Raw genomic sequence first — 23341 nt, 5'->3', positions numbered from 1 at the left:
CCCTAAGAATCTGGCTGGGAAAGGGAAGGAGATTGTATACTCTAATGCTGTTGCATTGTTAGAAGATCTTACGGAGGAGGTTTCATATGATCCTACGGAGCTTATGCTTGATGCTGACTCATGCAATATCTTATTGGGTAAAGATCTAAATGATGGGCACAATTGTAGGGATTTTACAAACAAGGAAGCTGAGGAGGTAGGTGAAATTCTGCCTAATGTAGCAGATTCGGTCCAGACCCAAGGAAGGAATGGTAGTACAGCTGTTACGGATGGTGAAGATTTGGAGAATCCAGAAAATTCTATTAACATGTTTATTACAACTGGTGCTTCTCCTATTCAAGCTCATGTGTTGGCCACTAAAGAAGGTATTGATGAGAGTGGAGAGAGGATAAGTGGGTCTCACATGGAGGGTAATATTACAGCTACTACAAATTTGGAAAGCAATGCGGATTGGGGTGGCGCTATTAGGGAATCTCTCTTGAAAATTCTTGATGAGGAAGGAAAAATTGATGGAGATGTCATAGGAGAGGGGGTTAAAGATGATTCTCAGTCAGCTCTTGTTCCCAAGTCAGCAAACCTCTATTCAAAAGGAAGGAAGGAATCGCCCCCTCCCCGTGGCTCAGCCAACTTTGAAAGACTAAAGAAGCAAGCTGCGGAGATTCGGTCAACCCAAGGGCAATCTAGAAAAGGTATGGGTCTTTCGAATTCTGGTTCTTTTTCTATTTTGGGCCGAGCCATGGGGAAGGGGCCTAAGTTTCAGGCCCAACGGGTTCTCTTAAACCCGAAAGAGCCCGGTGAGGCCAAGGGAGATGGACCGAGTAAGGGGGGAGTTGACGGTTCTAAACTTCAGTCTAAATGAAGTGCTTAGTCTGGAATGTCAGAGGCATGAATGCCTCAACTAAACGGCTGGGGATTAAGAAGGTGTGCAAAGATCATCAGGCTAAATTGGTTTGTCTTCTGGAAACAAAGGTTAAGGCGGATAATTGTGGTGCTATTTTTGATAATTTTATTCCAGATTGGAAGTATGTGCACAATGGTGAGATTGATAATACTATTCGGATTTGGTTGGGCTGGGATCCAAGTTGTTTTTTTTTTTCGATAAGTAAGAAGATTGTATTAGAAAAGGAGGAAAAACTACAAAAGAAGGCATTCTCTAAGAACCCGACAAGGGGAAGAGAACCCAAAGCACGATGGGACAGGCCCCATCAAACAAGAACCGAGCCAAAAAGGTTACGTCCTGTAATAAGTGACAAAATCTGAGTCCTGTTTAAGGTAGTGAATAAGGGCAGGGGGGAAATCTCCAGGATCCCAAACTACCCCATATGAGTCGCAAGGGACTGCAGCCATAAAATCTGCTGGTCGATTTTGTTCTCTCCAAACATGGGTGAATTCTTTCATTCTCAAATCATTTGCCAAAGCAAGGATTCTACTCTTGAGAGGTTGTACTTTCCAAGGTCCTACAACCTTGCCGTAAATAGTGTCAATCGCCAACTTGGAATCGATCGATAGAAACATCAAGGATTCCTCTCTCTATGCAAAGGAGATGCCTCTATGTATAGCAGCCAGCTCCATGGAGAGAATGCAAAGTTCCAGCCCTTGGTTAGCAAATGCAGCTACAGGTTGTCCAATCGCATTACGAATCACTCCTCCAAAAGCAGCTCTACCATCGGACAGCGAACCATCACAGTGAAGGGACCACAAATTGTTAGGAGGTAAGAACCACGAGCATGGTCTCGGCATCCTAATAGCCCAATGAACTTGCAAGTTCCAGGCCAAAGCAATGTGGGAATTAGCAGGACTAGGATCCCCACTCAAAGAACCAGATGTGACTACAGTCCTAACATCCCCCTTGATAGCTTCCACAATCTGATCCTTAGATCTAGCCTGAAATTTCTTTCAAACCAAATATGCTTGATAGTGGCACAAAATGCAAGCTTTAAAACCACACCTAAGCTCCCCGCTCTTCCTGCCGCATAACGAACCCAAATGGCAGCATCAAATATGTTTATGGGAGCCTGTCCATGAAGAGAACACATACCAAAGATCCTCCTCCAAATATCAATGGAAAAAGGGCAAGCAAAGAAAATATGGTTTCTGCTCTCAATACCAGCCCAACAAAACTCACAACTATGTTGAACCGGGATCCCCCTGTGAAGAAGATTATCCCTAGTGGGGAGAGCATCGACCAGACACCTCCAAGAAACAAAAGAGTGGGACTTAATGCTGCCTTCAAACCAAACTGCTTCACTCCAATCCACGGGGTTGGCCTTCACACGGGTGGCATTCCAAGCCGATTTGGTTGAAAAGTTACCTATCGGATTGCCAGTCCATATTACCAAATCCGGGTTGTCACCCTGCAACTTATCAATGGAGGGGAGGGCTCTCCACACATCAATAAGGTCAAAAGAGGTTGAAGGGCTAGGCAGCCAGTCTCCATCCCGAACAATTTCCTTGACAAGTGCATGATGGGCTGCTAGCGCATAAGATCCCGCATCATAGCAAATCCTACTACCAAACCTATTAAAAAGGACTCCCTCTGGGTGCCACTTATCGAGCCAAAGTTTGGTGGATCTGCCATTGCCAATGAAGGTATTAATTAAAGGCAAAGCCTTATCTCTATATTTCAAAACTTTCCTCCAAACCCAAGAGCAATTTTGCAACACCTTGACTGTCCAAAGCGATTCTTGCTTGAGGTACCTCTGCTGGATCCAAGTTGTTTTAATGTTGAAGAAATTCAAAAAACTAAGCAGTTTATTCATGCCAAGGTGTCGATTATGGGAACTGCTGGCTCTTTCCTTTGCACTGTAGTGTATGCTCTCAATACTGTGGCAGGGCGGAAGGATTTGTGGGAGGATGTGGGAAGTCTTGCTAGTGCTATTGCTACTCCATGGGCTGTCTTAGGGGATTTCAATGTTATTCGGAATCATAATGAGAAAATTGGTGGGGACCCGGTTCGGTTTGAGGCTATTGATGATTTCAACACTTTTATTGAAGACTCTGGGCTGATTGACTTGAAGTGGAAAGGGGAAGCTATGACTTGGAATAACAGGCAAAGTGGTGATGCTAGAATTTGCTGTAAGCTAGACAGGGTGATGGTAAACTTGGCTTGGATGGATGTTTTCAGAACTTCAGAGGCTATTTTTCACCCTCCTGGTCTCTCTGACCACTCTCCTGTAGTGGTGGCTGTGTTAGATGAGGTTAATTTCGGCCCTAAACCTTTCAGGTTTTTTGAAGCTTGGATTGGTAGAGCTGGGTTTGATGATATGGTTCGGAAGGGCTGGGAACAGCCTGCTAGCTTGCTCCTCAATCCCATCCTTAGGTTTGCTGCTCGGTTAAGGAATGTTAAAAAAGAGCTAAAAAGTGGAATAAAGAGTGCATTGGAGATGTTTTTGTTGCGGTAAAGGCTGCACAGGCTGAGTTGTACCAAACTCAATGCAATCTTAGGGACCACCCTGATGATCCGAATCTGGTTCTTTTGGAGACTCAAGCTAAGGTGAAGTTATGGGAAGCCTTGGTCATTGAAGAAAAGTTCTTGAAGGAGAAGTCTAGGGTGAAACATATTCAGCTGGGGGATGGTAATAATAGTTTCTTTCACAAGTCCATGATTTGTAGGCAGAATAGGAAGCATATTCTCTAGATTAAAGGGGAAGGAGGTGAAATTGTTAAGGATCCTAGCCAGATCAAAGATGAAGCTGTCTCTTTCTACAAGAAGTTGTTTGGATCTGATTCGGTGGATGGTGGTTGTTTTCCCAACTCGGTCCCCTTGCAGAATGGCCTGTCCCTCTCTCAACAAGGAAGTCTTATTGGTAGGGTGTCCAATAAGGAGATTATGGAGGTTGTGTTTGCTATGAAAAATTACAAAGCTCCAGGACCGGATGGGTTTGGGGCTGCTTTTTTCAAACATTCTTGGGATGTGGTTGGTGAAGATTTGACTCTAGCAGTGAAATGGTTCTTCAGTAAGTCTTGCCTCCCTAGTTCGATTAATGCTACTTTTATTAGTCTTATTCCAAAGACGGGGGATGTCTCTTCCTTTGCTGGTTATAGGCTCATAGCCCTTTGCAATCTTTTTTATAAGATCATCACAAAAATCTTATATAATAGATTACAAGGAGTGGTTGGGCAGGTGGTGAGTGATTCCCAGTCTGCATTTATCAAGGGAAGGTCTATTGTGGACAACATCCTTGTCTGTCATGATGTGGTCCGAGGGATTGAGCAGAAAGGCACTAGTCCTATAGTAGTTTTAAAGATTGACCTTCATAAAGCTTATGACTCCCTTAGTAGGAAATTCTTGTTTGAGATGATGAAAAGAATGGGTTTCCCTCAGAAGTTCATTGGTTGGGTGAAGGCTTGTGTCGACACTCCCTGTTTTTCCATTTTATTAAATGGGAGTCCAGCTGGCTATTTTAAAGGGGGAAGGGGAATTCGACAGGGGGACCCCATGTCTCCCTATTTGTTCACTATTGCAATGGAGGGGTTTTCAGCCTTGATGAGGAAGTTGGAGGTTGAGAGTAGGATCAGTCTTCTCCCCAGATGTAAGAGCTCCCACCTCTCTCACCTTATCTTTGCAGATGATTTGATGATCTTTGTGAAGGCTACTACGGACTCTATTTCGGCCTGCCTGGGGGCCTTGGATGAGTTTCATACCTACTCTGGGTTGAAGCTCAACTAGGCTAAGTCCTCTATTATTTTAGGGGGCCGTACCCACACGGCCAGACTGCAACTTTTGGAATTAACGAATTTTGTGGATACCAAGTTACCTATTCGGTACCTAGGTGTTCCACTTATCTCTCGGAAGCTGGCTTTTGCAGATTGCTCCTCTATTTTGGATCGGGTGCGGAATAGGCTTGATGGTTGGAAAGCGCATCTTTTATCTTTTGCAGGGCGGTTACAACTCTTGAGCTCTATTCTTCAAGGCTGCTACATTTATTGGTCAGGGATTTTTGGACTGCCTGGTGCTCTCAAGGGAAAGCTAGAGTCCATCTTCTCCAATTTCCTTTGGTCTGGCTCGTCTCTTGAACGTAAGGTACATTATATTTCTTGGGAGAGGATTTGCAAACTAAGGCTGAAGGGGGCCTTAGTATTAGAAGAATTTCAGATATGAATACGGCGGGTATTCTTAAGCAAATTTGGTGGATTGCCTCTAAAAAGGACAGTCTTTGGGTTAGGTGGGTTTACACCCGCTATCTAAAAAATGACTCTATTTGGACTGTTACGATTCCCCAAAACTGCTCTTGGGTTTGGCGGAAAGTTCTCAAGTTTAGAGATTTGGTTGAGCTTCACATCCATCATATTATTGGGAATGGCCAATCTACTAGACTTTGGTTGGATAATTGGCATCCTAAAGGGGTTTTGATTAAAAGGTTTGGGGATCGGGTTCGGTATGATGTTGGTTCTACCCGGCTTGCCTTGGTTTCGGACTTTATTAGAGGTGGTCTATGGCATTTGCCCCCCCAGGGCTCTTTTGATTTGATTACTATTTCTAGGGATCTCCCTAGTATTCCCATTGTGAATGGGGAGGAGGATCTTATTATTTGGAAGGAAACCCCTAATGGCCTCTTTACTACTAAGTCGGCTTGGGAACTTGTGAGAAGCAGTGCTACTAAGGTGGTTTGGCATAGCCTTGTTTGGTTTCCTGGTTTTTTACCTAGGCATTCCTGTACTACCTGGAGATGTCTTATGGGTGGGCTCCCAACAAAGGACCAACTTATTAGAAGGAATATTGGAGTTGGGCAGAATTGCGTCCTGTGTTGGGGGGGGGGGGGGGTTTGGAGAGTCATGCCCATCTATTTTTTGGATGTCCCTTTTCTAAGACCATTTGGGATAGGGTTAGTTCTAAGTGCTCTCAAAGTGGTAAAGGACCTGCTGGTTTTTTTGATGTGGTTAATTGGCTCTCTCATGTGGTTTGTGCTAATGACAAGTTAGATGTTATCCCCAAGTTGGCTTTCTCGTACTACGATTTATCATGTTTGGTGGGAGAGAAATCAACGCCTCTTTAGTAATCAATCAAGGTCTTATGATAAAATCCATCAAGATATCAACTTTGATGTGGTCACTAAAGGTTCTCATTGTCCGATTTTGGCTGCCCATACCCCTAGAAATCAGTTCTTGGTTGATATTTGGGGGATCCAGGTGCGATGGGCAGTCTCGGCTCCCAAAGCTTGTTCTTGGCCGAAACCCCCTACTCACTTGGTCACGCTCCATTGTGATGGGTCCTTGAGTGGAGCTAGAGCTTCTTGTGGCGGTCTTGTTCGTAATACCACAGGAGATCCGATCCTGGCTTATGTTGGTAAAGGTGTGGAGGCTTCGGTTCTTAGCATGGAGTTGTTAGCCATTCACAGGGGGGTAGCACTGCGTTTAGAGAGGAATCTTCGACATGTTTCTATTAGATCTGATTCGAAGTTGGCAGTTGAGATTCTCACTGGTGTGTTCAGTTGCCCTTGGAATGTATATGTTTTGAAAAACCAAATCTTCTCTAGTCTAAACCAGTTGACTCACTATGAAGTGAGGCATGTTTGGAGGGAATTGAACCAGCCGACAGATTTTATTGCTCCCATTAATTGTGGGGATGGGAAGCTATTTTGTATCCTCCTGAGTTTCATGATGACCTGATGCGGCTGATCCTTGATGATGCTTCTGGTAAGGTCCAGTTTAGGCCTCCGTGATTGGGTTGGGTGGCTTTTCCTTGTAGTTACGAGGGGTTTGTCCTCGGCGGTGTGGGGCCTCTTCCTCCTCCTTAGGTCTGTCTAAGGGGTGGGAGAAGGCTGCCTTCTTTTATTTCTTTCTTTCCTTCTTCTTTATACACACAACTTACCTATCGAAAAAAAAAAAAAAAAAAAAAAAAACTCTTTTTAGAAAATCCCAACCCAAAAAAGAACAGAAAAGCCCCCCAAATAACCCCAAACGACCCACCCGATCTGGTTTAAATCGAAAATGAGCATATGTCAAAATAGGTATCGATTCGAAGGTCACAACCCTCAACATCGCATCCACACGTCTAATAAGAGATAAGGTCACTTTTTAGAAAATACCAAACCCAAAAAAGTACAAAAATGCCCCCAAATAACCCCGAACGACCCACCCGGTCTAGTATAAACCGAAAATGGACATATGTCAAAATAGGTATCCATTCGAAGGTCACGGCCGTAAACATCGCATCCACAGATCTAATAAGAGATAAGGACTCTTTTAAGAAAATCCCAAGCCCAAAAAAGTACAGAAAACCCCCAAATAACCCCAAACGACCCACCCGATCTGGTTTAAATCGAAAATGTGCATATGTCAAAATAGGTATCAATTCGAAGGTCACGACCCTCAACATCGCATCCACACGTCTAATAAGAGATAAGGACACTTATTAGAAAATACCAAACCCATAAAAGTGCAGAAATGCCCCCAAATAAACCCGAACGACCCACCCGGTCTAGTATAAACCGAAAATGGACATATGTCAAAATAGGTATCCATTCGAAGGTCACGGCCGTAAACATCGGATCCACTCATCTAATAAGAGATAAGGACTCTTTTAAGAAAATCCCAAGCCCAAAAAAGTACAGAAAACCCCCAAATAACCCCAAACGACCCACCCGATCTGGTTTAAATCGAAAATGTGCATATGTCAAAATAGGTATCGATTCGAAGGTCACGACCCTCAACATCGCATCCACACGTCTAATAAGAGATAAAGACACTTATTAGAAAATACCAAACCCATAAAAGTGCAGAAATGCCCCGAAATAACCCCAAACAACCCACCCGATCTGGTTTAAACCGAAAATGAACATATGTCGAAATAGGTATCGATTCGAAGGTCTCGACCCTCAACATTGGATCCACAGTTATAATAAGAGATAAAAACAATTTTTAGAAAATCCAAGCCCAAAAAAGTATAGAAACACCCCCAAAATAACTCTAAACGTCCCACCCTGTCTGGTTTAAACCAAAAATTAACATACATCAAACTAGGTATCGATTTGGAGGTCACGACCCTCAACAACACATCCACACATCTAATAAGAGATAAGGACACTTTTCAGAAAATCCCATGCCCACAAAAGTACAGAAATGGCCCCAAATAACCCCAAATGACCCACACGGAATGGTTTAAACCGAAAATGAACATATGCCGAAATGGGTATCAATTCGAAGATCACGACCCTCGACAACGCATCCACACGTCTAATAAGAGATAAGGAAACTTTTTACAAAATTCCAAACCCAAAAAAGTACAGAAATGTCCCCCAAACGACCCACCCGATTTAGTTTAAATCGAAAATGAACATATGCCGAAATAGGTAACGATCCGGACGTCACGACACTCAACATCGTATCCACACGTCTAATAAGAGCTAAGGACACTCTTTAGAAAATACCAAACACAAAAAAGTACAGAAATGCCCCCAAATAACCCCAAATGACCCACCCAGTCTGGTTTAAACCGAAAATGAACATATCTCAAAATAGGTATCCATTCAAAGGTCACGACCCTCAAGATCGCATCCACACGTCCAATTACAGATAAGAACACTTTTTAGAAAATCCCAAAACCAAAAAAGTATAAAATTGCCCCCAAATAACCCAAAACGACCCACCTGGTCTGCTTTAAAATGAAAATGAACATATGTCAAAATAGGCATCGATTTGTAGGTCACAACCCTCAACATCGCATCCACACGTCCAAAAAGAGATAAGGACACTTTTTAGAAAATACCAAACCCAAAAAAGTACAGAAATGCCCCAAATAACCCCGAACGACACACCCGGTCTAGTATAAACCGAAAATGAACATATGTCAAAATAGGTATCGATTCGAAGGTCACGACCCTAAATATCGCATCCACAAGTCTAACAAGAGATAATGACAATTTTTAAAAATTCCCAAGCCCAAAAAAGTACAGAAACGCCCCCAAATAACCCCAAATGACCCACCCTGTCTGGTATAAATCGAAAATGAACATATGTCGAAACAGGTATCGATTCGAAGGTCACAACCCTCAACATCGCATCCACACATCTAATAGGAGATAAGGACACTTTTTAGAAAATCCCATGCCCATAAAAGTACAAAAATGACCCCAAATAACCCTAAACGACCCACCTGGAATGGTTTAAACCGAAAATGATCATATGCCGAAATGGGTATCGATTCAAAGGTCATGACCCTCGACATCGCATCCACACGTCTAATAAGAGATAAGGAATCTTTTTACAAAATTCCAAACCCAAAAAGTACAGAAATGTCCCCCAAACGACCCACCCGATTTAGTTTAAATCGAAAATGGACATATGCCTAAATAGGTAACGATCCGGACGTCACGACACTCAACATCGTATACACACGGCTAACAAGAGCTAAGGACACTCTTTAGAAAATACCAAACACAAAAAAGTACAGAAATGCCCCCAAATAACCCCAAATGACCCACCCAGTCTGGTTTAAACCGAAAATGAACATATATCGAAATAGGTTTCGATTCGAGGGTCACGACCCTCATCAACGGATCCACAGATCTAATTAGAGATAAGAACACTTTTTAGAAAATCCCAAACCAAAAAAAGTACAGAAAAGCCCCCAAATAACCCCAAACGTCCCACCCTGTCTGATTTAAACTGAAAATGAACATATGTCGAAATAGGTATAGATTCGATGGTCACGACCCTCAAAATCGAATCCACACGACTAATAATAGATAAGGACACTTTTTAGAAAATGACAAGCCCAAAAAACTACAGAAATACCCGATATAGGTATCAATTCGAAGGTCACGACACACGACATCGCATCCACACGTCTGATAAGAGATAAGGACACTTTTTAGAAAATCCCAAGCCTATAAAAGTACAAAAATGCCCCCAAACGACCCACCCATTCTGGTTTAAAATAAAAAATGAACATATGTCGAAATAGGTAATGATTCAAAGGTCACGACCCTCAATATCGCATCCACACATCTAATAAGAAATAATGACACTTTTTTGAAAATCCCAAGCCCAAAAAAGTACAAAAATGCCCCAAAATAATCCATAACGACCCACCCGATCTGGTTAAATCCGAAAATGAACATATACCAAAATAGGTATCAATTCGAAGGTCACGACCCCCAACTTTGCCACACGTCTAACATGAGATACAGACACTGTTTAGAATATACCAAACCCAAAAATGTATAGAAATGCCCCCAAACAACCCACCCGGTCAGGTTTAAACCGACAATGAACATATGTCGAAATAGGTATTGATTCGAAAGTCACGACCCTCAACATGGCATCCATACGTCTAATAAGAGATAAGGACACTTTTAAGAAAATTCCAAACCCAAAAAAGTACAGATATGCTCCCAAGTATCGCCAAACGACCCACCCGGTCTGATTTAAACCGAAAATGAACATATGCCGAAATAGGTATCGATTCGGAGGTCACAACCCTCAACATCACATCCACACGTCTAATAAGAGACAAGGACTATTTTTAGAAAATCCCATGCCCAAAAAAGTACAGAAATGCTCCCAAATTACCCCAAACAACCCACCTGGTCTAGTTTAAACCGAAAATGAACATATGTCAAAATGGGAATCGATTCGAAGCGCACGACCCTCAACATCGCATCCACATGTCTAATAAGAGATAAGGACACTTTTTAGAAAATCCAAAGCCCAAAAATGTACAGAAATGCCACCAAATAACCCCAAATGACCCACTCGAAATGGTTTAAACCGAAAATGAACATATGCCGAAATGAGTATCGATTCGAAGGTCACGACCCTCGACATCGCATCCACACGTCAAATAAGAGATAAGGAAACTTTTTAGAAAATACCAAACCCAAAAAAGTACATAAATGCCCCCAAACAACCCAAAACGACCCACCCAGTCTAGTTTAAATCGAAAATGAACATATGCCAAAATAGGTAATGATCCAGAGGTCAAGAGACTCAACATCGCATCCACACATCTATTAATAGATAAGCACAGTTCTTAAAAAATACCACACACAAAAAAGTATAGAAATGCCCCCAAATAACCCCAAACGACCCACCCAGTTTGGTTTAAATCGAAAATGAACATATATCGAAATAGGTTTCGATTCGAAGGTCACAACCCTCAACATCGGATCCACTCGTCTAATTACAGATAAGAACACTTTTTAGAAAATCCCAAACCCAAAAAAGTACAGAAACCAAATAACCCCAAACAACCCACCTGGTTTACTTTAAACCGAAAATGAACACATGCTGAAATAGGAATAGATTCGAAGGTCACGACCCTCAACATCGCACCTCCACAAGTCTAATAAGAGATAAGGACACTTTTTAGAAAATACCAAACCCAAAAAAGTACAGAAATGCCCCCAAATAACCCCGAGCGACCCACCCGGTCTGGTTTAAATAAAAAATGAACATATGTCGAAATAGGTATTGATTCGAAGGCCATGACCCTAAACATCGCAGCCACACTTCTAATAAGAAAAAAGGGCACTTTATAGAAAATCCCAAGCCCAAAAAAGTATAGAAAAGCTCCCAAATAACCCCAAACGACCCACCCGGTGTGGTTTAAATTGAAAATGAGAATATGTTGGAATAGGTATCGATTCGAAGGTCACGACTCTCAACATCGCATCCACACGTCTAATAAGAGATAAAGACACTTTTTAGAAAATCACAAGCCCAAAAAAATACAGAAATTCCCCCATATGACCCCAAACGACCCACCCGTTTGGTTTAGACAGAAAATGGACATATGCCGAAATAGGTATCGATTCGAAGGTCACGGCCCTCAACATCGCATCCACATGTCTTAATAAGACATAAGGACACCTTTTAGAAAATACCAAACCCAAAAAAGTGCTGAAATGCCCCCAAATAACCTCAAACGACCCACCCGATCTGGTTTAAAGCGAAAATTACTATATGTCAAAATAGGAATCGATTCGAAGGTCACGACCCCCAACACCGCATCCACAAGTCTAATAAGAGATAAGGATAATTTTTATAAAATCCCATTTCCAAAATAGTACAGAAACGCCCCCAAATACCCCCAAACAACCCACCCGATCTGGTTTAAACCAAAAATGTTCATATGTCAAAACAGGTATCGATTCGAAGGTTACGACCCCCAACATCGCATCCACGCATCTAATAAGAGATAAGGAAACTTTTTGGAAAATACCAAACCCAAAAAAGTACAAAAATGCCCCCAAACAACCCCAAATGACCCACCTGGTCTAGTTTAAACCGAAAATCAACATATGCCGAAAGAGCTAACGATCCGGAGGTCAAGACACTCAATGTCGCATCCACACGTCTATTAAAAGATAGGCACACTTCTTAAAAAAAAACCAAATTGCAAAAAAGTATAGAAATGCCCCTAAATAACCCCAAACGACCCACCCAGTCTGGTTTAAACCGAAAATGAACATATATCGAAATAGGTTTCGATTCGAAGGTCACGACCCTCAACATTGGATCCACACGTCTAATTAGAGATAAGAACACTTTATAGAAAATTTCAAACCCAAAAAAGTACAGAAATGCCCCCAAATAACCCCAAATAACCCACCTGGTCTGGTTTAAAATGAAAACGAACATATGTCGAAATAGGTATCGATTCGCAGGTCACAACCCACAACATCGCATCCACACGTCTCATAAGAGATAAGAACACTTTTTAGAAAATCCCAAACCCAAAAAAATACAGAAATGCCCCCAAATAACCCCAAACGACCCACCCGTCTGGTTTAAACCGAAAATGAACATATGTCGAAATGAGTATCGATTCGAAGGTCCAGAGCCTCTACATCACATCCACATGTCTAATAAGAGATAAGGACACATTTTAGAAAATCGCTAACCCAAAAAACTTCATAAATGCCACCAAATAACCCCAAACAACCCACCCGGTCTGGTTTAAACCGAAATTGAACATATATTGAAATAGGTATCGATTCAAATGTCACAACCCTCAACATCGCATCCACACGTCTAATAAGAGAAAATGACACTTTTTAGAAAATTCAAAGCCCAAAAAAGTACGGAAATGCCCCCAAATAACCGCAAACAACCCACCCGATCTGATTTAAACAGAAAATAAACATTTGCCGAAATAGGTATTGATTCGAAGGTCATGACCCTCAACATCGCACCTCCACACGTCTAATATGAGATAACAACACTTTTAGAAAATAACAAACCCCAAAAAGTATAGAAATGCCCTCAAATAACCCCGAACGACCCACCCGGTCTAGTTTAAACCGAAAATGAACATATGTCAAAATAGGTATCCATTCGAAGGTCACGACTGTAAACATCGCATCCACACATCTAATAAGAGATAAGGACTCTTTTAAGAAAATCCTAAGCCCAAAAAAGTACAGAAAAGCCCCCAAATAACCCCAAACGACCCACCCGATCTGGTTTAAATAAAAAATGAGCATATGTCAAAATAGGTATCGATTCGAAGGTCACGACCCTCGACATCGCATCCACACATCTGATAAGAGATAAGGACATTTTTTAGAAAATCACAAGCCCAAAAAAGTACTGAAATTCCCCTGTAAAACCCCAAACGGCCCACCCATTTGGTTTAAACTGAAAATGAACATGTGCCGAAGTAGGTATCGATTCGAAGGTCACGACCCTCAACATCGCATCCACACGTCTAATAAGAGATAAGGACACTTATTACAAAATACCAAACCCAAAAAAGTGCAGAAATGCCCCCAAATAACCTCAAACGACCCACTCGGTCTGGTTTAAACCGAAAATGAACATATGTCGAAATAGGTATCGATTCGAAGGTCACGACCCTCAACATCGCATCCAAAAGTCTAATAAGAGATAAAGACAATTTTTAGAAAATCCAAGCCCAAAAAAGTACAAAAACACCCCCTAAATAACTCTAAACGTCCCACCGTATCTGGTTTAAACCGAAAATTAACATATGTCAAACTAGGTATCGATTCGGAGGTCACGACCCTCAACATCGTATCCACACGTCTAACAATTGATAAGGACAGTTTTTAGAAAATCCAATGCCCACAAAAGTACAGAAATGGCCCCAAATAACCCCAAACGACCCACACATAATGGTTTAAACCAAAAATGAACATATGCCGAAATGGGTATCAATTCAAAGGTCACGACCCTCGACATCGCATCAACACGTCTAATAAAAAATAAGGAAACTTTTTAGAAAATACCAAACCCAAAAAAGTACAGAAATGTCCCCCAAACGACCCACCCGATCTAGTTTAAACCGAAAATGAACATATGCCGAAATAAATAGGTAACGATCCAGAGGTCACGATACTCAACATCGTATCCACACGTCTAATAAGAGCTAAGGACACTTGTTAGAAAATACCAAACACAAAAAAGTACAGAAATGCCCCCAAATAACCCCAAATGACCCACCCAGTCTGGTTTAAACCGAAAATGAACATATATCAAATTACGTATCGATTCAAAGGTCACGACCCTCAAGATCGCATCTACATGTCCAATTACAGATAAGAACACTTTTTAGAAAATCCCAAACCCAAAAAAGTATAAAAATGCCCCCAAATAACCCAAAACGACCCACCTGGTCTGCTTTAAAATGAAAATGAACATATGTCAAAATAGGCATCGATTTGCAGGTTACAACCCTCAACATCGCATCCACATGTCCAAAAAGAGATAAGGACACTTTTTAGAAAATACCAAACCCAAAAAAGTACAGAAATGCACCCAAATAACCCCGAACGACCCACCCGGTCTAGTATAAACCGAAAATGAACATACGGCAAAATAGGTAACGATTCGAAGGTCACGACCCTAAACATCGCATCCACAAGTCTAATAAGAGATAAGGACAATTTTTTAAAATTCCCAAGCCCAAAAAAGTACAGAAACACCCCCAAATAACCCCAAATGACCCACCCTGTCTGGTTTAAATCGAAAATGAACATATGTCGAAACAGGTATCGATTCAAAGGTCATGACCCTCAACATCGCATCCACACATCTAATAGGAGATAAGGACACTTTTTAGAAAGTCCCATGGATGTTGAGCATCGTGACCTTCGTATCAATATGTATTTTGACATATGTTCAGTTCCGGTCTGATCTAGACCGGGTTGATTGTTTGGGGTTATTGGGGGGGGGATTTCTAAACTTTTTCGGACTTGGGATTTTCTAAAAAGTGTCATTATCTCTTATTAGAGGTGTGGATGCGATGTTGAGGGTCGTAACCTTCAAATCAATACCTATTTCGACATATGTTCATTTTTGGTCCGAACCAGACCTGGTGGGTCGTTTGGGGTTATTTGGGGGCATTTCTATATTTTTTTGGCTTTGGGATTTTCTAAAAAGTGCCACCTCTTATTAGAAGTATGGATGCAATGTTGAGGGTTGTGACCTTCGAATCGATACCTATTTCGACATATGTTCATTTTCGGTCCGAACATGACTGGGTGTGTCGTTTGATGTAATTATGGGGCATTTCTGTACTTTTTTTGGTTTGGGATTTTCTAAAAAGTGTCATTATCTCTTATTAGACATGTGGATGCGATGTTGAGGGTCGTGACCTTCGAATCGGTACCTATTTGACATATGTTCATTTTCGATCTGAACCAAACCGGGTGGGTTGTTTGGGGGTTATTTTGGGGAATTTTTTTACTTTTTTGGGTTTGGGAATTTTCAAAAAGTGCCATTGTCTCCTATTAGACGAGTGGACACGATGTTGAGGGTCATGACCTTCGAATCGATACTTATTTTGACATATGTTCAGTTTCGATCTGAACTGGACTGGGTGGTTCGTTTTGGGTTATTGAGGGGGGTTTTTGTAGTTTTTTGGGTTAGAGATTTTCTATAGATTGCCCTTACCTCTTATGATATGAACGAGTGAGATGCTGAGGGTCAAGACCATTGAATCATTACGTATTTCGATATATGTTCTGTTCAGGTCTAAAACAGACTAGGTGGGTCATTTGGCGTTATTGGGGGGCATTTCTGTACTTTAATGGGTTAGGGCTTTTCTGTAGACTGTCCTTATCTCTTATGAGATGTGTATGAGATGTTGAGGGTCAAGATCTATGTATCGATAAGTATTTTGACATATGTTCAATTCCAATCCGATCTAGACCGGGTGGACTGTTTGGGGTTATTGGGGGAATTTCTAAACTTTTTTGGGTTTGGGATTTTCTAAAAAGTGTCCTTATCTCTTATTAGGCATGTGGATGCGATGTTGAGGGTCGTGACCTTCGAATCGATGCCTATTTTGACATATGTCCATTTTTGGTCTGAACCAGACCGGATGAGTCGCTCAGGGTTATTTAGGGGCATTTCTGTACTTTTTTGGGTTCGGGAGTTTCTAAAAAGTATCCCTATCTCTTATTAGACGTGTGGATACGATGTAGAGGGTCATGACCTTCGAATCAATACGTATTTCGACATATGTTCAATTTCGGTCCGAACCAGACCAGGTGGGTCGTTTGGGGTTATTTTGGGGAATTTCTATACTTTTTTGGGTTTGGCATTCTCTAAAAAGTGTCTTTTTATTGACATGTGGATGCGATGTTGAGGGTCGTGACCTTCGAATCAATACGTATTTTGACATAAGTTCAGTTTTGGTCTGAACCAGACCGGGTGGGTCGTTTGGGGTTATTTTGGTTAATTTTTATACTTTTTTGGGTTTGGGAATTTCTTAAAAGTGTCCTTGTCTCCTATTAGATGAGTGGATGCAATGTTGAGGGTCATGACCTTCGAATCGATACCTATTTCGACATATGTTCAGTTTCGGTCCGAACCAGACTGGGTGGGTCGTTTAAGGTTATTGAGGGGCATTTCTGTAGTATTTTGGGATAGGGCTTTTCTATAGATTGCCCTTATATCTTATGAGACGTGCGGATTAGATGTTGAGGGTCCAGACCATTGAATCTTTACGTAATTTGACATATGTTCTGTTCGGGACCGAACCAGACTGGGAGGGTCATTTGGTGTTATTGGGGGCCATTTCTGTACTTTAGTGGGTTAGGGCTTTTCTATAGAGTGTCCTTATCTCTTATGAGACATGTATGAGATGTTGAGGGTCGAGATCTATGTATCATTACGTATTTTGACATATGTTCAATTTCGATCAGGACCAGGTGGATCGTTTGGAGTTATTGGGGGAATTTCTAAACTTTTTTGGGTTTGGGATTTTCTAAAAGTGTCCTTATCTCTTATTAGATGTGTGGATGCGATGTTGAGGGTCATGACCTTCTAATCGATGCCTATTTCGACATATATCCATTTTTGGTCCGAACCAGACCGGGTGGGTCATTTGGGGTTATTTGGGCGCATTTTTGTACTTTTTTGGGTTTGGGATTTTCTAAAAAATGTCCTTATCTCATATTAGATGTATGGATGTGATGTTGAGGGTTGTGACCTTCAAATCGATACGTATTTCGACATATGTTCTTTTTCGGTCCATACCAGACCAGGTGGGCCATTTGGGGTTATTTGGGGGCATTTTTATATTTTTTTGGGTTTGGGATTTTCTAAAAAGTGTCCTTATCTCTTACTAGACGAGTGCATGCAATGTTGAGGGTCGTGACCTTTGAATCGATTCCTATTTCGACATATGTTCAGTTCCGATCCAAACTAGACTGGGTGGGTCATTAGGGGTTATTGGGGAGCATTTCTGTACTTTTTGGGGTTAGGGCTTTTCTACAGAGTGTCCTTATCTCTTATGAGATGTGTTGGTGAGATGTTGAGGATCGAGACCATCGAATCGATATGTATTTTGACATATGTTCTATTCCGGTCCGAACTAGACTGGGTGGGTCGTTAGGGGTTATTAGGGGCATTTCTGTACCTTTTTGGCTGAGGGCTTTTCTATGGGGTGTCCTTATCTCTTATGAGACGTGTGGAGGGGATGTTGAGGGTCGTGACCTTCGTATCGATACGTATTCTGACATATGTTTAGTTCCGATCCAATCTTGACCGGGTGGATCGATTGTGGTTATTGGGGGGAATTTCTAAACTTTTTGGGACTTCAAATTTTCTAAAAAGTGTCTTTATCTCTTATTGGACGTGTGGATCCGATGTTGAGGGTCGTAACCTTCGAAACCTTCGAATTGATACCTATTTCAACATATATTCATTTTCGGTCCGAACCAGACCTGGTGGATCATTTGGGGTTATTTGGGGGCATTTTTGTATTTTTTTGGGCATGGGATTTTCTAAAAAGTGTCATCTCTTATTAGACGTGTGGATGCAATGTTGAGGGTCGTGACCTTTGTATCGATACCTATTTCGACATATGTTCATTTTCATTCAAAACAAGACCGGGCGTGTCGTTTGGGGTAATTTGGGGGCATTTCGATACCATTTTCGGTTTGGGATGTTCTAAAAAGTGTCCTTATCTCTTATTAGACATGTGCATGCGATGTTGAGAGTCGTGACCTTCGAATCAATACCAATTTTGACATATGTTCAATTTCGGTTCGAACCAGATCGGGTGGGTCATTTGGGGTTATATGGGGGCATTTCTGCACTTTTTTGGGTTTGGGATTGTCTAAGATGTGTTCTTACCTCTTATTAGACGTGTGGATGCGATGTTGAGGGTCGTGACCTTCAAATCGATACCTATTGCGATATATGTTCATTTTTGGTCCAAACCAAACCGAGTGGGTCGTACGGGGATATTTGGGGGCATTTCGGTACTTTTTTGGGTTTGGGATTGTCTAAAATGTGTCCTTATCTCTTATTGTGGATGCGATGTTGAGGGTCGTGACCATCGAATCGATACCTATTTTGACATATGTTCATTTTAGGTCCGAACCAGACCGGGTGGTTCGCTCGGGGTTATTTGAAGGCATTTCTATAATTTTTTGGGTTTGAGATTTTCTAAAAAGTGTCCTTATCGATTTTTAGATCTGTGGATGTGATGTTGAGGGTCGTGATCTTCGAACCGATACCTATTTCGACATATGTTCTTTTTCGGTCCAAACCAGACAAGATGGGTCATTCGGGATTATTTGGGTGCATTTCTGTAATTTGTTTTGTTTGGGATTTTCTAAAAAGTATCCTTATGTTTTATTAGACATGTGGATGCAATGTTGAGGGTCGTGAGCTTCGAATCGATACCTATTTCGACGTATGTTCATTTTCAGCCCTAACCAGACCAGGTTGGTCATTCGGGGTTATTTGGAGGCATTTTCGTACTATTTTGGGTTTGTGATTTTCTAAAAAGTTTCCTTATCTCTTATTGGGCGTATGGATGCAATGTTGTGGGTGATGACCTTCGAATCGATACGTATTTTGACAAATGTTCATTTTCGGTCCAAACCAGTCCGGGTGGGTCGTTCGGGGTTATTTGGGGGCATTTCTGTACTTTTTTGGGTTTGGCATTCTATAAAAAGTGTCTTTTTATAGGCGTGTGGATGCGATGTTGAGGGTCGTGACCTTCGAATCGATACGTATTTTGACATAAGTTCATTTTTGGTCTGAACCAGACTGGGTGGGTCGTTTGGGGTTATTCGGGAGAATTTTTATACTTTTTTGGATTTGGGAATTTCTAAAAAGTGTCCTTGTCTCCTATTAGATGAATGGATGCGATGTTGAGGATCATGACCTTCAAATCGATACATATTTCGACATATGTTCAATTTCGGTCCGAACCAGACTGGGTGGGTCATTTGGGGTTATTGGGGGGCATTTTTGTAGTTTTTAGGGTTAGGGCTTTTCTGTCGATTGCGCTTATCTCTTATGAGATGTGTGGATAAGATGTTGAGGGTCGAGACCATTGAATCTTTACATATTTCGACATCTGTGTTGTTCTTCTCTGAACTAGACTGGGTGGGTCGTTTGGGGTTATTGGGAGGCATTTCTGTACTTTATTGGGTTAGGGCTTTCTATAGAATGTCCTCATCTCTTATGAGACGTGTATGAGATGTTGAGGGTCAAGATCTATGTATCGATACATATTTTGATATTTGTTCAGTTTTGATCCGATCTGGACCGGGTGGACCGTTTGGGGTTCTTGGGGGAATTTCTAAACTTTTTTGGGTTTGGGATTTTCTAAAAAGTGCCCTTATCTCTTATTAGAAGCGTGGATGCGATGTTGAGAGTCGTGACCTTCAAATCGATACCTATTTCGACATATGTCAATTTTTGCTCCGAACCAGACCAGGTGGGTCGTTTGGGGTTATTTGGCCGCATTTCTGTACTTTTTTGGGTTTGGGATTTTCTAAAAAGTGTCTTTATCTCATATTAGACATGTGGATGTGATGTTGAGGGTCGTGACCTTCGAATCGATACGTATTTTGACATAAGTTCTTTTTCGGTCCGAACCAAACCGGGTGGGTCTTTTGGGGTTATTTGGGCGCATTTCTGTACTTTTTTGGGTTTGGGATTTTCTAAAAAGTGTCCTTATCTCATATTAGACATGTGGATGTGATGTTGAGGGGCGTGACCTTCGAATCGATACGTATTTCGACAAATGTTCTTTTTCGGTCCGAACCAAACTGGGTGGATCGTTTGGGGTTATTTGGGGGCATTTCTGTACTTTTTTGGGTTTGGGATTTTCTAAAAAGTGTCCTTATCTCTTATTAGATGAGTGCATGCAATGTTGGGGGTTGTGACCTTTGAATCGACACGTATTTTGACATATGTTCAGTTCCGGTCCAAACCAGACTAGGTGGGTCGTTTGGGGTTATTGGGGGGCATTTCTGTACTTTTTTTGGGTTAGGGATTTTCTATAGAGTGTCCTTATCTCTTATGAGATGTGTGGGTGAGATGTTGAGGGTCGAGACCATCGAATCAATACGTATTTCGACATATGTTCTATCCCGGTCCGAACCAGACTGGGTGGTCGTTTGGGGTTATGAGGGCCATTTTTGTACTTTTTTGGCATAGGGCTTTTCTTTGGGGTGTCCTTATTTCTTATGAGACGTGTGGATGGGATGTTGAGGGTCGTGACCTTCGTATCGATACGTATTGTGACATATGTTCAATATCGGTTTGATCTAGACCCGGTGGATCATTTGGGGTTATTGGGGGGAATTTCTAAACTTTTTGGGACTGGGGATTTTCTAAAAAGTGTCCTTATCTCTTATTAGACGTGTGGATGCGATGTTGAGGGTCGTGACCTTCGGATCGATACCTATTTTGACATTTGTTCATTTTCGGTCCGAACCAGACCTGGTGGGTCATTTGGGGTTGTTTGGGGGCATTTCAGTATTTTTTTGGGTTTGGGATTTTCTAAAAAGTGTCATCTCTGATTAGATGTGTGGCTGCAATGTTGAGGGTCGTGATCATCGAATCGATGCCTATTTCGACATATGTTCATTTTCTGTCCGAACAAGACCGGGTGTGTCGTATGGGATAAGGGTGTGTCGTATGGGATAATTTGGGTGCATTTCTGTAGTTTTTTCGATTTGGGATTTTCTAAAAAGTGTCCTTATCTCTTATTAGACATGTGGATGTGATGTTGAGGGTCGTGACCTTCAAATAGATACCTATTTTGACATATGTTCATTTTCGGTCCGAACCAGATCAGGTGGGTCATTTGGGTTTATTTGGGGGCATTTTTATACTTTTTTGGGTTTGGGATTGTCTAACAAGTGTCCTTATCTCTTATTAGACGTGTAGATGCGATGTTGAGGGTCGTGACCTTCGAATCGATACCTATTTTGACATATGTTCATTTTCGGTCCGAACCAGACCGGATGGGTCGTTTGGGGGCATTTATGTATTTTTTTGGGTTTGGCATTTTCTAAAAAGTGTCCTTATCTCTTATTAGACGTGTGGATGCGATGTTGAGGGTTGTGACCTTCGAATCGATAGTTATTTCCACATATGTTCATTTTTGGTCTGAACTAGACCAGGTGGGCCGTTTGAGACTATTTGGAGGCCTTTTTATACTTTTTTGGGTTTGGGATTTTCTAAAAACTCTCCTTATCTCTTATTAGACGTGTGGATGCAATGTTGAGGGTCATGACCTTCGAATCGATACCTATTTTGACATATGTTGATTTTCGGTTTGAACCAGACCAGGTGGGTCATTTAGGGTTATTTGGGGGCATTTCAGTATTTTTTTGTGATTGGGAATTTCTAAAAAGTGTCGTCTATTATTAGACGTGTGGATGCAATGTTGAGGGTCGTGACCTTCGAATCGATACCTATTTCGACTTATGTTCATTTTCGGTCCGAACAAGACCGGGTGTGTCGTTTGGGGTAATTTAGGGGCATTTCTTAACTTTTTTTGGTTTGGGGTTTTCTAAAAAGTGTCCTTCTCTCTTATTAGACATGTGGATGCGATGTTGAGGGTTGTGACCTTCGGACCGATACCTATTTTCACATCTGTTCATTTTTTGTCCGAACCAGATCGGGTGGGTCGTTTGGTGTTATTTGGGGGCATTTCTGTACTTTTTTGGGTTTGGGATTGTCTAAAAAGTGTCCTTATCTCTTATTAGATGTGTGGATACGATGTTGAGGGTCGTGACCTTCGAATCGATACCTATTTTGACATATATTCATTTTTTATTCGAACCAGATTGGGTAGGTCGTTCATGGTTATTTGGGGGCATTTTTGTACTTTTTTGGTTTTGGGATTGTCTAAAAAGTGTCCTTATCTCTTATCAGATGTGTGGGTACAATTTTTAGGGTCGTGACCTTCGAATTTATACCTATTTTGACATATGTTCATTTTCGGTCCGAAGTAGATCAGGTGGATCGTTCGGGGTTATTTGGGGGCATTTCTGTACTTTTTTGGGTTTGGCATTTTCTAAAAAGTGTCCGTGTCTCTTATTAGACTTGTGGATGCGATGTTGAGGGTCATGACCTTTGAATTGATACTTATTTCAACATATGTTCATTTTCAGTCCGAACCAGACTGGGTGGGCCGTTTGGGACTATTTGGAGGCATTTTTGTACTTTTTTGGGTTTGGGAGTTTCTAAAAACTCTCCTTATCTCATATTAGTCGAGTGCATACGATATTAAGGGTCATGACCATTGAGTCGATACCTATTTTGACATGTGTTCAGTTCTGATCTGTACCCGAGTGGGTGGGTCGTTTAGGGTTATTGGGGGACATTTCTGTACTTTTTTGGGTTAGGGCTTTTCTATAGTGTCCATATCTCTTATGAGAGGTGTGGATGAGATGTTGAGGGTCGAGACCATCGAATCGATACGTATTTCAACATATTATCTGTTCTTGTCCGAACCAGATTGGGTGGGTCGTTTGAGGTTATTTGGGGGCATTTCTATACTTTTTTGGGTTTGGGATTTTCTAAAAAGTGTCCTTAGACGAGTGGATGCAATGTTGAGGGTCGTGGCCTTTGAATCATTACCTATTTTAACATTTGTTCAGTTCCAGTCCAA

The sequence above is a fragment of the Telopea speciosissima genome, chromosome 8 (genome assembly GCF_018873765.1).
Source record: "Telopea speciosissima isolate NSW1024214 ecotype Mountain lineage chromosome 8, Tspe_v1, whole genome shotgun sequence".
Lineage (NCBI taxonomy): Eukaryota > Viridiplantae > Streptophyta > Magnoliopsida > Proteales > Proteaceae > Telopea > Telopea speciosissima.
The sequence above is the reverse complement of the archived record's forward strand: the minus strand, read 5'-3'. Positions refer to the sequence as shown.